At 39.6% G+C, this 13,369-nt stretch overlaps 1 long non-coding RNA gene across 1 annotated transcript; it reads left to right on the top strand.

Moving 5' to 3' along the window:
• The first annotated feature begins 379 nt into the window (after positions 1-379).
• Positions 380-13,140, top strand: LOC132344869 (uncharacterized). Its single transcript, XR_009493906.1, has 3 exons — positions 380-630; positions 10,049-10,139; positions 10,557-13,140. It is a non-coding gene; the product is annotated as an uncharacterized lncRNA (long non-coding RNA).
• The last annotated feature ends 229 nt before the right edge of the window (positions 13,141-13,369 follow it).

Raw genomic sequence — 13,369 nt, 5'->3', positions numbered from 1 at the left:
GGAAAAGGTTCTTGAGAGTCCCTTGGACTGCAAGGAGACCCAACCAGTCCATCCTAAAGGATATCAATCCAGAGTGTTCATTGGAAGGACTGATGTTGAAGCCAAAACTCCAATACTTTGGCCACCTGATGCGAAAAGCTGACTCAATGGAAAAGACCCTGATGCTGGGAAAGATTGAAGGCAGAGGAGAAGGACAGCAAAGGATGAGATGGTTGGATGGCATCACTGATTCATTGGAGATGAATTTGGGTAAACTTTGGGAGTTGGTGGTAGACAGCGAGGCCTGGTGTGTTCAGTCCACGGAGTCCCAAAGAGTTGGACACGATTGAGCAACTGAACTTAACTGAAGTACAAGTCGCTCAGTTGTGTCTGACTCTTTGTGACCTCATGGAGTATACAGTCCATGGAATTCTCTGGGCCAGAATACTAGAGTGAGTAGCCGTTCCCTTTTTGAGGGGATCTTCCCAACCCAGGGATAGAATCCAGGTCTCCAGCATTGTAGGCAGATTCTTTACAAGCTGAGCCACCAGGGAAGTTCAAGAATACTGGAGCAGGTATTCGAACCAGGATCTGCTGTATTGCAGGTGGATTCTTTACCAGCTGAGATACTAGTGAAGCCCCAATACACGAGTGAGTTGTGGGTAATTTGGTGCTGTCCTTTAACCATTGTTGTATAATACAAAGTATGTTTTCATTTCTTTTAAGAGGATTACATTGTATTGCTAGCAAAAATAATAAAAGGAAAACCTTATTTAAATAAATCCTTGTCAACTTTTTGAATGAAAGTGTAAATAAAATTTCCTTCAATGATCCTCCAAGAAAGTAAATATCAGTCTGATGTTACATGTTTCTGTAGCATTTCTTGCAAAAGAAATGTCAATAGAACTCTGGAAATGCAAAACGAATGAAAAAATTCACTTTTTTTTTCAATTTAGTGAAAGTTTCAATCTAATGAAGTTTGTATCTGTGTACGTGAGAGACAGTATTGCCTAGAAGTTTGTGAGTGGAAGGAATCAGAATATGCCATTCTGCAATATGTCATTTGGATTATTTTGAGCTGAAGGCAATTGAGAAACAGCAGATATCTTTTCCCTTTTCTGCCTAGGGCAGGCTATACATTTTCCTTTATTAGGAAGTTCCCCACCTCTTCTCCCATACTTGGAGGAGGGAGAAAAAAAACAAACGTCACTTGAGATTAAAAAGTCAGGTCTCTGTTGGGCCTGCACAAACAAACCTTAATAACTCACTTATTATCTTCCATTCAGTTCAGTTCAGTCGCTCAGTCCTGTCCAACTCCTTGTGACCCCATGAATTGCAGCACGCCAGGCCTCCCTGTCCATCACCAACTCCCGGAGTTCACCCAAACTCATGTCCATTGAGTCGGTGATGCCATCCAGCCATCTCATCCTCTGTTGTCCCCTTCTCCTCCTGCCCCCAATCCCTCCCAGCATCAGAGTCTTTTCCAATGAGTCAAATCTTCGCATGAGGTGGCCAAAATATTGGAATTTCAGCTTTAGCATCATTCCTTCCAAAGAACACCCAGGAGTGATCTCCTTTAGAATTGACTAGTTGGATCTCCTTGCAGTCCAAGGGGCTCTCAAGAGTCTTCTCCAACACCACAGTGCAAAAGCATCAATTCTTCAGTGCTCAGCTTTCTTCACAGTCCAACTCTCACATCCATACATGACCACTGGAAAAACCATAGCCTTGACTAGATGGACCTTTGTTGACAAAGTAATGTCTCTGCTTTTCAATACGCTATCTAGATTGGTCATAACTTTCCTTCCAAGGAGTATCTTCCATTAGTTTCCTCCATATATTTGTTGTTCAGTCACCCAGTCTTTTCTGACTCTTTGCAACCCCATGGACTGCAGCACGCCAGACCTCCCTGTCTCTCACTATTTACTGATTTTCCCAAGTTCATGTCCTTTGCATCAGCGATACCATCCAGCCATCTCATCCTCTGCCACCCTCTTCTCCTTCTGCCCTCAATCTTTCCCAGCATTGGGGAATTTTCCAATGAGTCGGTTGTTCACACCAGATGATCAAAACACTGGAGTGGAGACTGGAGTGGAGATTCAACATTAGTCCTTTCAACTAATATTCAGGGTTGATTTCTCTTAAGATTGACTGGTTTGATCTCCTTGTCATCCAAAGGACTTTCAGGGGTCTTCTCCAGCACCACAGTTCAAAGACATCGAATCTTTGGCATTCTCCCATCTTACAGTCCAGATCTCACAACCTTATGTGACCTTAGCTTTGATTATGCAGACCTTTGTCGACAGAGTAAGTCTCTGCTTTTCAACGCACTGTCATTAGTTTCCTCCCAAGAAGCAATCACCTTCTGATTTCATGGCTGCAATCATCTGCAGTGATTTTAGAAGCCAAGAGTAGGAAATTTGTCACCATTTTCACTTTTTCCCCTTCTATTTGCCATGAAGTAATGGGCCTGGACGGAGAAGGCAATGGCACCCCACTCCAGTACTCTTGCCTGGAGAATCCCATAGACAGAGGAGCCTGGTAGGCTGCAGTCCATGGGGTCGCTAGGAGTTGGACATGACTGAGAGACTTCACTTTCACTTTTCACTTTCATGCATTGGAGAAGGAAATGGCAACCCACTCCAGTGTTCTTGCCTGGAGAATCCCAGGGATGGGGGAGCCTGGTGGGCTGCCCTCTATGGGGTCGAACAGAGTCGGACACAACTGAAGCGACTTAGCAGCAGTGGCAGCAGCAGCAGCAGCAATAGGCCTGGATGCCATGACCTTAGTTTTTTTAATGTTTAGTTTTAAGCCAGCTCTTTCACTCTTCTCCTTCAGCCTCATCAAGAGGCTCTTTAGTTCCTCTTCTCTTTCTGCCATTAGAGTGGTATCATCCACATATCTGAGGTTGTTGATGTTTCTCCTGCCTGTCTTAATTCCAGCTTGTAACCCATCCACCGCAGAATTTCTCATGATGTGCTCAGCATATATATTTAACAAACAGGGTGACAGCAGACAGCCCTGTCATACTCCTTTCTCAATCTTGTTGTTCCATACAGGGTTCTAACTGTTGCTGTTGCTTCTTGACCCACACACACATTTCTCAGGTGAGATGGTCTGGTATTCCCATCTCAAAGGATTTAGCATAGTCAATGAAACAGAGGTTGATTTTTGGAAGTCACTAACTTTCTCTATGATACAGTGAATGCTGTTGACAATTTGATCTCTGGTTATTCTTTCTCTTCTAAACCCAGCTTGGACATCTGGAAGTTCTTGGTTTGCATACTGTTGAAGCCTAGCATGCAATATTTTAAGCATGACCTTACTAGCATGGGAGATGAGTACAATTGTCCAATGGTTAGCACATTCTTGGGAATTAATACTTCCCTTCTTGGGAATTGGAATGAGGATTGACCTTTTCCAGTCCTGAGGCCACTGCTGGGTATTCCAGATTTGCTGATATACTAAATGAAACACCTTGATGACATCCTTTAGCTTTATAACAGCAGTGCTTCCTAAGGTCCACTTGACTTCACCCTCCAGAATGTCTGGCTCTGGGTGACTCACCACATCATCATAGTAATCTTTTAAATTAAGATCTTTTTGTACACAGTTCTTGCATGTATTCTTTGCTTCTCTTCTTGATCTCTTCAGTGTCTACTAGGTCTCTACTGTTTCTGTCTTTTATTTTGCCCATCTTTGGACAAAATGTTTCCTTGATACCTACAATTTTCCTGAGGAGATGTGAAGTCTTTCCCCTTCTGTTGTTTTCTTCTAGTTTTATGCACTGTTCATTGAAGAAGGCCTTCTTGTCTCTCCACACTGTTCTTTGGAACTCTCTGTTTAATTGAACGTACCTTTCTCTTTCTCCCTTGCTTTTCACTTCTCTTCTTTCTTCAACTATTTTTAAAGCCTCCTCAGATAACCACTTGGCCATGTTGCTTTTCTTTTTCTTGAGGATGATTTCGTTCACTGTCTCCTGTACAATATTACAGACCTCTGTTCTTCAGGCATACTGTTAACTAGATCTAATCCCTTGAATCTATTCATTACCTCCACTGCATATTCATAGGGGATTTGATTTAGGTCATACCTGATTGGCCTAGTGGTTTTCCTGCTTTCTTCAATTTAAGCCTGAATTTTACTATGAGAAGCTTATGATCTGAGCTACACTCAGGTCCAGGTTTTGTTTTTGCTGACTGTATACAGCTTCTCCATCTTCGGGTGCAAAGAATGCAATCAATTTGATTTCACTATTGACTATTTGGTGATGCCAATGTATAAAGTCATCTCTTGTGTTGTTGAAAAAGGGTATTTGCTATGACCAGTGCATTCTTTTGGCAGAATTCAGTTAGTCCTTGCCCTGCTTCATTTTATTCTCCAAGGCCAAACTTGCCTGTTACTCCAGGTATCTGTTGACTTCCTTCTCTTGCATTCCAATCCCCAATGATGAATGGAACATCTTTTTTTGGTGTTAGTTCTAGGAGGTCTTCTGAGTCTTCACAGAACTGATCAACCTAAGGTTCTTCAGCATAAGTGGTAGGGGCATAGACTTGAATTGCTGTGATGTTGAATGGATTGCCTTAGAAACAAAACAAGATCATTCTGTCACCTTTGAGATTGCACCCAAGTACTGCATTTCATACTCTTTTGTTTATTATCAGGGCTCCTTCATTTCCCCTAAGGGATTCTTGCCCACAGTAGTAGATATAATGGTCATCCAAATTAAATTTACCCATTCCTGTCCATTTTAGTTCACTATTCCTGAGATGTCAATGTTTATTCTTACCATCTCCTGTTTGACCAAATCCAATTTACCTTGATACATGAACCTAACATTCCAGGTTCTGATATATTTACCTCCCTAAAATTAACCATCCATGGAAGCCCAAAACCTTTTTTCACTTGTCTTCTCACTTAACAAATTTATTGTCCTTTGTTAAGATTGTATATAAGCCTTGTATTGTAGCCAATGCTTTAAGTTACTCATCACTTGCCCAGGTATGTATGTTGAATATGAAGCAAAAATAAAGTGTTTGTTTGTTTTCCTTGTCTTTTGATTGACGAACCCCAGTCACTGAACCTAAGAATCAAAGAAGAAAACTTTTTCTGTCCTACATAGGTTTTGAGTCAGACAAGACCTGTATTCAAATTCCAAACCTATCCCTCAATGACAATGTGAGCTTGGGAAATTTACATAATCTGTTTACCTTCAGTTCCTGTCTGAAAATCAATATTATAATATCGCAAAGCATTGTTGATATAGGATTAATAGAGATGATAGTTTTAGTTGAGTTCAGTTGCTCAGTGGTGTCTGACTCTTTGTGACCCCATGAACTGTAGCATGCCAGGCCTCCCTGTCCATCACCAACTCCTGGAGTCCCCCAAAACCTATGTCCATTGTGTCCGTGATGCCATCCAAACATCTCCTTCTCTGTCGTCCCCATCTCCTCCTGCTCTCTATCTTTCCCAGCACCAGGGTCTTTTCAAATGAGTCAGCTATTTGCATGAGGAGGCCAAAGTATTGGAGTTCCAGCTTCAGCATCAGTCCTTCCAATGAACACCCAGGACTGATCTCCTTTAATATGGACTGGTTGGGTCTCCTTGCAGTCCAAGGGACTCTCAAGAGTCTTCTCCAATGCCACAGTTCAAAAGCATCAGTTCTTCAGCCCTCAGCTTTTGTTATACTCCAACCCTCACATCCATACAAGACTACTGAAAAAAACATAGCCTTGACTAGATGGACCTATATTGGAAAAGCAATGACTCTGCTTTTCAATATGCTATCTAGGTTGGTCATAATTTTCCTTCCAAGGAGCAAATGTTTTTTTAATTTCATGGCTGCAATCAATATCCACAGTGATTTTGGATCCCAGAAAAATAAAGTTGGCACTGTTTCCAACATTTCCCCATCTATTTGCCATGAAGTGGTGGGACCGGATGCCATGATCCTAGTTTTCTGAATGTTGAGCCTTAAACCAACTTTTTCACTCTCCTCTTTCATTTTCATCAAGAGGCTTTTGAGTTCCTCTTCACTTTCTGCCATAAGGGTGGTGTCATCTGCATATCTGAGGTTATTGATATTTCTCCTGGCAATCTTGATTCCAGCTTGTGCTTCTTCCAGCCCAGCGTTTCTCATTATGTACTGTGCATAGAAGTTAAATAAGCAGGGTGACAATATACAGCCTTGACATACTCCTTTTCCTATTTGGAAACAGTCTGTTGTTCCATGTACAGTTCTAACTGTTGCTTCCTGACCTGCATACAGGTTTCTCAAGAGGCAGGTCAGGTGGTCTGGTATTCCCATCTCTTTCAGAATTTTCCACAGTTTATTGTGATCCACACAGTCAAAGGCTTTGGCATAGTTAGTAAAGCAGAAATAGATATTTTTCTGAAACACTCTTGCTTTTTTGATGATCCAGCTGATGTTGACAATTTGATCTCTGGTTCTTCTGCCTTTTATAAAACCAGCTTGAACAGCTGGAAGTCCATGGTTCACATATTGCTGAAGCCTGGCTTGGAGAATTTTGAGCATTACTTTACTAATGTGTGAGATGAGTGCAATTGTATGGTAGTTTGAGCATTCTTTGGCATTGCCTTTCTTTGGGGTCAGAATGAAAACTGACCTTTTCCAGTCCTGTGGCCACTGCTGAGTTTTCCAAATTTGCTGGCATATTGAGGGCAGCACTTTCACAGCATCATCTTTCAGGATTTGGAATAGCTCAACTGGAATTCCATCACCTCCACTAGCTTTGTTTGTAGTGATGCTTCCTAAGGCCCACCTGACTTGACATTCCAGGATGTCCGGCTCTAGGTGAATGTGAGTGATCACACTTTCATGATTATCTGGGTCAAGATCTTTTTTTGTACAGTTCTTCTGTGTATTCTTGGCACCTCTTCTTAATATCTTCTGCTTCTGGTAGGTCCATACCATTGCTGTCCTTTATTGAGCCCATCTTTGCATGAAATGTTCGCTTGGTATCTCTAATTTTCTTGAAGAGATCTCTAGTCTTTCCCATTCTATTGTTTTACTCTATTTCTTTGCATTGATCGCAGAGGAAGGCTTCATTATCTCTCCTTGCCTGGTACTTATTACACAGAAGGTATTTTATTTTAGGATTTATTATCTTGTTTAAAAGCAAGAGAAAATTAGCATTCTTTATTAATAACTTGGAAAATATACCATTTAACAACAATTGAAGTTGTCCATGAGCAGTTTGAGAGGTTAACTTTAGATCTTAGGAATAAGAAAATTGCAGTATATGGTAACAGTTTACTACTTGAAACCAACTAAGTGCTTGAAATTAATAATTAATTATCTTTGGAAAAATGGTTATAATATCTGTGGTAGAAGATGTTCTTATGTTTCAAATATTCAAAGATAATATTGTAGTAATCATTAGGTTGCTTAGAAAACATGCTTCCCTCGTTCCCTTCTTAAATGATTCTGTATACATGGTTAATATCTAATGAAAAATCTTGATTGTCAATTCATGTTTGTTTCATTTTCTCATCAACTATTATTGGATCAGGAATAGGCAGGTGACATAATCTGGCTCAACTAGAGTGAAAGGAAGGTTTTCATTGTACATTTGGGTAAATGGTTTCCCCCATATCCCTGGACAGTACATAAGGAAGCATCCAAGCTGGGGAGCAACTGCTCCCAGTTGCCAGTATTGAACATTCAGAGCACAGAGATGAAATAAAATCTTTTCCTTGATGATATTATCAATCTGCTATTGTCCCTGGAGTTTAAATATACCACTAGACTTCCTGGTATGTGAGATGTTCCCTGGTTGAACCAGTTTGAGGAGAGGTTTTCTATTAATCCTATATGTAGTGATAAATATTTTATAAGACAATGGTTCTTAAAACTTATATAACAAATGTTATTAAGCTTTCTGTGGGAAAAAATTCACTCGATAGAAAGCATTGCTCATATTTGATTTGTAAAACTCAGGGTATTTTAAAAATTGGTGTCCTTATAGAAAAATTAAGACCAGGTTTATAGGTTATTTCAAATTTAAAGGAACAAATATTTTCCATGTTACATAGACTCACCTAGGATATAGTAAAATAAAGATAATTTCCCAAGTGATCTGTGAAATCATCACTACCCAAAAAGACACACCTGTCCAGTATGCGGCTGCTGCTGCTGCTAAGTTGCTTCATTCGTGTCCGACTCTGTGCGACCCCATAGACAGAAGCCCACCAGGCTCCCCCATCCCTGGGATTCTCCAGGCATAGATCTCCTCAAATCTGATCTAGCCTCATTTATAAGTAAAGGGCTATGAGGATCCAAATAACATGATAATATACTGAGTACTGAATCATATTAAAAGTGAGCAAATAGAGTGTGTTCTAGATGTGAATGTATGGTTGGGTAATATCTCTAGCCTCTAAGGGGAGCTTGGATACCTTTCCAAACCTGATCCCAGTTGGTAGGTTTTAGATGATGGTCTAGGTCAAGAAAAAAAATGGGGGGCACATTGAAAAAATACAGTCTCTCAAGCCCTATCTGTGAAAATACCAATTTAGTAAGTCTGGTGAAAGGACAAGTTATGTGCATTTTTAATAAACAACATAGTAAATTTTGTTGAAGATTCACCATTAGATAAGTTTGTTGATTAAATGACAAAGGCAGACAAAGGTCTCTAAAAAGTGGCCTCTTCTCTATTCTTTATCTCTGGTAGTGGGGTAAAATTTATTAAGAAGCAGATGGGAAGAAAATGGTGAGAGTATTATATAGGAAAAAATGGTACCATCTAGATTTACATTAAGTAACATCTGAATGAAGCTTTCATAGACCCAATTTCATAAAGAGAGAAACGTGAGACAGGCAGAGACAGAGATACAAAAAAATTATTCAGATCCTCAACTTGAAATGCCAAGAGTTCATTATGAGGTTATGGTCACTTGACTAGAAATGCTCAGAGTTTGATGCAGGACAAAATATTACTTGAGGTAAGAAGAGATGAATTCAGAAATTCAGGGAACAATAGAATCAGCTTAAAGGTAGATTTAGATCTTTCATTTAAAAGCTGCAAGAGACTGTGTTAGGTCTATATATGGTAGAGGAGAAAAAAAATACATCAAAGTTTTGAAAATTCAACTTGACCTGCTGGAAAGGAAAGAAAAATAGAAATAAAAATAAAATATTCAGGGAAACAGGGTCAGAGACACATAGAGCAGAGAGAGTTGTCTAAAAGAGATGTTTCTGGTGCCATTGTTATGCCAAAGGTTATTCAGTGCTGGAATTAAGATAGAAGGCAGTTTCATAGTGGATAAGATGGAAAATTATTATTTAATTTTCATCACCTCCCAGGCCCCCAGACTTAGTAAGTATGGAAAACAGTACTTTGCTTTGGGAATCTATTGAATTTCTCTACCAGGGACATCTGGGAACAATTCTCCTGCCAAGTTCCTAAAGAATTTCAGAACAAAGATACTGATACACAGGATATTTGGGGTAGAGAAATACAGAGAGAAAAGTTAAGAGATTGACAAAGTAGGAGTTGAAGAAGCCATGAATCTTGGAGAATTGTCTGTTAACAAATGTATGTTAACCTGCTCATGACCGTGACAGAATATGGATACAGACTCATTCAGTTAGGCATTGATGATGTTTAAGCATAATTGATTGACACTCAGTCCATCATAAAGCCCAGATGAAGAGGAAAAAACCTGGTTATTGGCAGGTACAGCACTGTAAATTTCCTAATTTTACAGAAGACTTTGGCAGAGTGAGGGATGCCACATTCAGATTCCCCTTGAAATGATTTGCTGTCCAGCTGTGTGGAGTATGTTTACCTCACAGCCTCCAGCTGTGAGCTTCTTCTAGTTCACCTTAGCACTGAAGCCAAGATTCTATTATTTTTAGAATGGGCCTTAGCCAATGACTGAGTAAGACGGTAAAGCCTAGGCTAAACCATTCCTGCCCAGGTTGAGACTCCTCTACCTGGTAATATTTGTTCCAGTGTTTTGATATTATTACATGGTGGCTATTTTTTTTTGGGGGGGGTGCCTAATCTTGCTTTCTCCCTTTTATTTCACATGTATTACTCTCTAGTACACATATCAAACTCCTAATACCGTGTCAGCATCTGCTTGCTGGAGAAAGCAACCAAGGACAAGGAATATCAGATGAAAGAAAAATAAAGGTTTGCTGTTATTTTATATATTGTTTTGTTTTAGTGGTAAGTGACAGTTTTTGCATTCTTATTCTGTTCTACTACTCCAGAATATAAGAAATAGTATATTAAATAAAAACATTAGAAGAAATTTATCAAACATGGTCTTAGATTTTAAATAGTAGACACTGGGCAGCTGTTCTGTTTTCCTTTGCAGCTTTTATCTGTATCTGATATTATCAATCTTTATTAGCAGTCTATCCCACTAGAAGGTAGAAATCTATGCAGCCAGAGAGTTTTTTTTTTTTTTTTTTAAATCACTTCAGTATCCCAGTGCTTCAGCATTACCTGTTACAAAGTAGGAATAAAATATGTTTTATAATGAATGAGTGAATGAATAAGTGATTTGATTAGGAGCCTAACCACATTTCTCTTACCACAATATAGCAACAAATCTCAAAAATTTGCTGCAGAAGAAGCCTGAGCGCTGAAGAATTGATGCCTTTGAACTGTGGTGTTGGAGAAGACTCTTGAGAGTCCGATGGACTGCAAGGAGATCCAACCAGTGCATTCTAAAGGAGATCAGCCCTGGGTGTTCTTTGGAAGGAATGATGCTGAAGCTGAACTCCAGTACTTTGGCGACCTCATGTGAAGAGTTGACTCACTGGAAAAGACTCTGATGCTGGGAGGGATTGGGGGAAGGAGGAAAAGGGGATGACAGAGGATGAGATGGTTAGACGGCATCACTGACTTGATGGACGTGAGTTTGAGTGAACTTTGGGAGTTGGTGATGGACAGGGATGCCTGGCGTGCTGAGATTCATGGGATCGCAAAGAGTCGGACACGACTGAGTGACTGAACTGAACTGAAAGGATTAATAAATCAAGAAGTAATTTAAAATGCAGTATTATATAATTCAATAATATAAAGGGACAAGCACAATTACATTAGAAGGCCAAATATCATAATCAAGTGTTTGTACATCTATTTAAAATCACTATGACTATGAAAACTGTCTAGGGTGTTGTATTGACAAATATGTTAGCATTGTTGAGGTGATATTTAGAAAGAGTAAAATAATTTTGGAAATGTTCCAAACAAGAAGCAACTCTCAATCAAGGCAGCATTACTGTAGCAAAATTCTTCATATAATGAAACTATGCAAAAATAATTTTTTATATGGATTGAATAGAGTTAAGTTCTATGCTCATATCATTTTAGGCAGACTTTACATATGAACACACTTTTATAAATTGTACAACTTACACAAATGTTAATTATTTAAAATCAACTTCATGGGGGTTTAATTTACATAGAGTAAATTGCATCCATTTTTAACTGTCCATTTCATTAGATGTGGACAAATGTATATACCTGTGTAACTACCACCACGATCAAGATATAGCACATTTCCATTGCCCTAAAGAATTCTCTTGTGCCCTTTCTCTCCCAACTATCCCTCCACCCTGGATTCCCAGGCAATGATTAGTTTGCTTTATGTCAATATGTATTATATTTTTATTTTCTAGGGATTCAGATCAGCCCCAGGGTTTCTTTGGAAGGAATGATGCTAAAGCTGAAACTCCAGTACTTTGGCCACCTCATGCGAAGAGTTGACTCATTGGGAAAGACTCTGATGCTGGGAGGGATTGGGGGCAGGAGGAGAAGGGGACGACAGAGGATGAGATGGCTGGATGGCATCACTGACTCGATGGACGTGAGTCTCAGTGAACTCCGGGAGTTGGTGATGGACAGGGAGGCCTGGCCTGCTGTGATTCATGAGGTCACAAAGAATCGGACATGACTGAGCAACTGAACTGAACTGAACTGATGAATCAAATATAAACATATTAAAAAGTAAAATGAATGCCTTGGATACTATCCAGATATCTCATGGAATACAGAAGAATCCTTCATTCTATAAACCATGATGAACATTGCTATATGTAATATGAAGGAATTAAGGTTCAGTATTGGGCTTCCTAGGTGGAAGTGTGGTAAAGAATTTGCCTGCCAGCATAAGAGATGCAAGAGACTTGTTTTTATCCCTGGGTCAGGAAGATCCCCTGGAAAAGGAAATGGCAACCCACTCTAGTGTTCTTGCCACAGAAATCCCATGGACAGAGAAGCCTGGTGGGCTGTAATCCATGGGGTCCCAAAGAGTGGACATGACTGAGCGACTGAGCATGCACGCATGGCACTGATAAGCAATTATAGTTACCCCGAGTATTATAAACATTAAGGAATTTAATATAGGGAATTAATAGTTTACAAAATTATGGGAAAGGTTGCAGAACAGTTGAAGTTCTAGCTTGGGCCTATCAAAATGTTTCCTAGGAAATTTTATAATTTCCAATCATAGCGTTCCTATTCCCAAGGCTGCCACTGGAGCCATGCTCACCTAGGTTGGTGAACGACAGCAGGGCCACAGCAGACCCCAGAGAGTCATATGAGGAACAGAACTACATTCCTTGTTTCTTAACAGAAACCTTTAGACAATAGTACCTGATGCAGGAAAATGACAACTTGCTTAAATCACAGCAAATGGCAGTAGGCACAGGAAAATGGCATTCATTTTATGTCTACCTTCCAAATATGTAGCAAGATTATTTCATTAGATTAATCTAAATTAAAACATCCAAATTCATCTGTAAGGAAATCTGTAGATTTAATCTTTCCAATGCCTGCTATACTGGGAGAGGGCCAACAGTGGGAGAGGTACAGAAAGTGGGAATGGGAATGGATGTTAACTGACAATGGACAGTACACAGCAAATCTAACATCTCTGTTCTCTCCCTTTAATAGTGAGTTACAGTAGCCAGTCTTATTGTGGAAGCCACGAATGCCCCTGCAAACATCCAAAATGCCCTCTAGGTAGTGGTACTACCACTGTTGAATAGAGTTGACTTAGACTATAATCTGTTATGGTAGTTTCATTTGCTTGTAAGATTTGCTTCAGTTTTCTTTGTATTATATACATTAGGCTAGTGATATATTTGCTTTCTGAAAAAGGAAACATCCAATGTGCTAAATAAAGTAAATCATATTGTGATTCATGTCTCATCTGGTGAAAAAAGAAATCAGGACCACAACTGGGAAGCTCAGTGGTTCCTGGCTCAAAATCAGCAAATTAAGGATAACCTTGGGGAGGAAAAAAAAATATTTGTGCCTATTTTAGGGAGTTTATTTTCTCCTAAGAAAAATGAATGGAAGAAAGAGTTTTCAATCTGCTCAGATTTCTTTTGTAGGATAAAGGAAAA

Source organism: Bos taurus, chromosome 3 (assembly GCF_002263795.3).
Source record: "Bos taurus isolate L1 Dominette 01449 registration number 42190680 breed Hereford chromosome 3, ARS-UCD2.0, whole genome shotgun sequence".
NCBI lineage: Eukaryota > Metazoa > Chordata > Mammalia > Artiodactyla > Bovidae > Bos > Bos taurus.
Note: the sequence above shows the minus strand (reverse complement) of the source record. Positions and strands in the feature narration are given on the sequence as shown.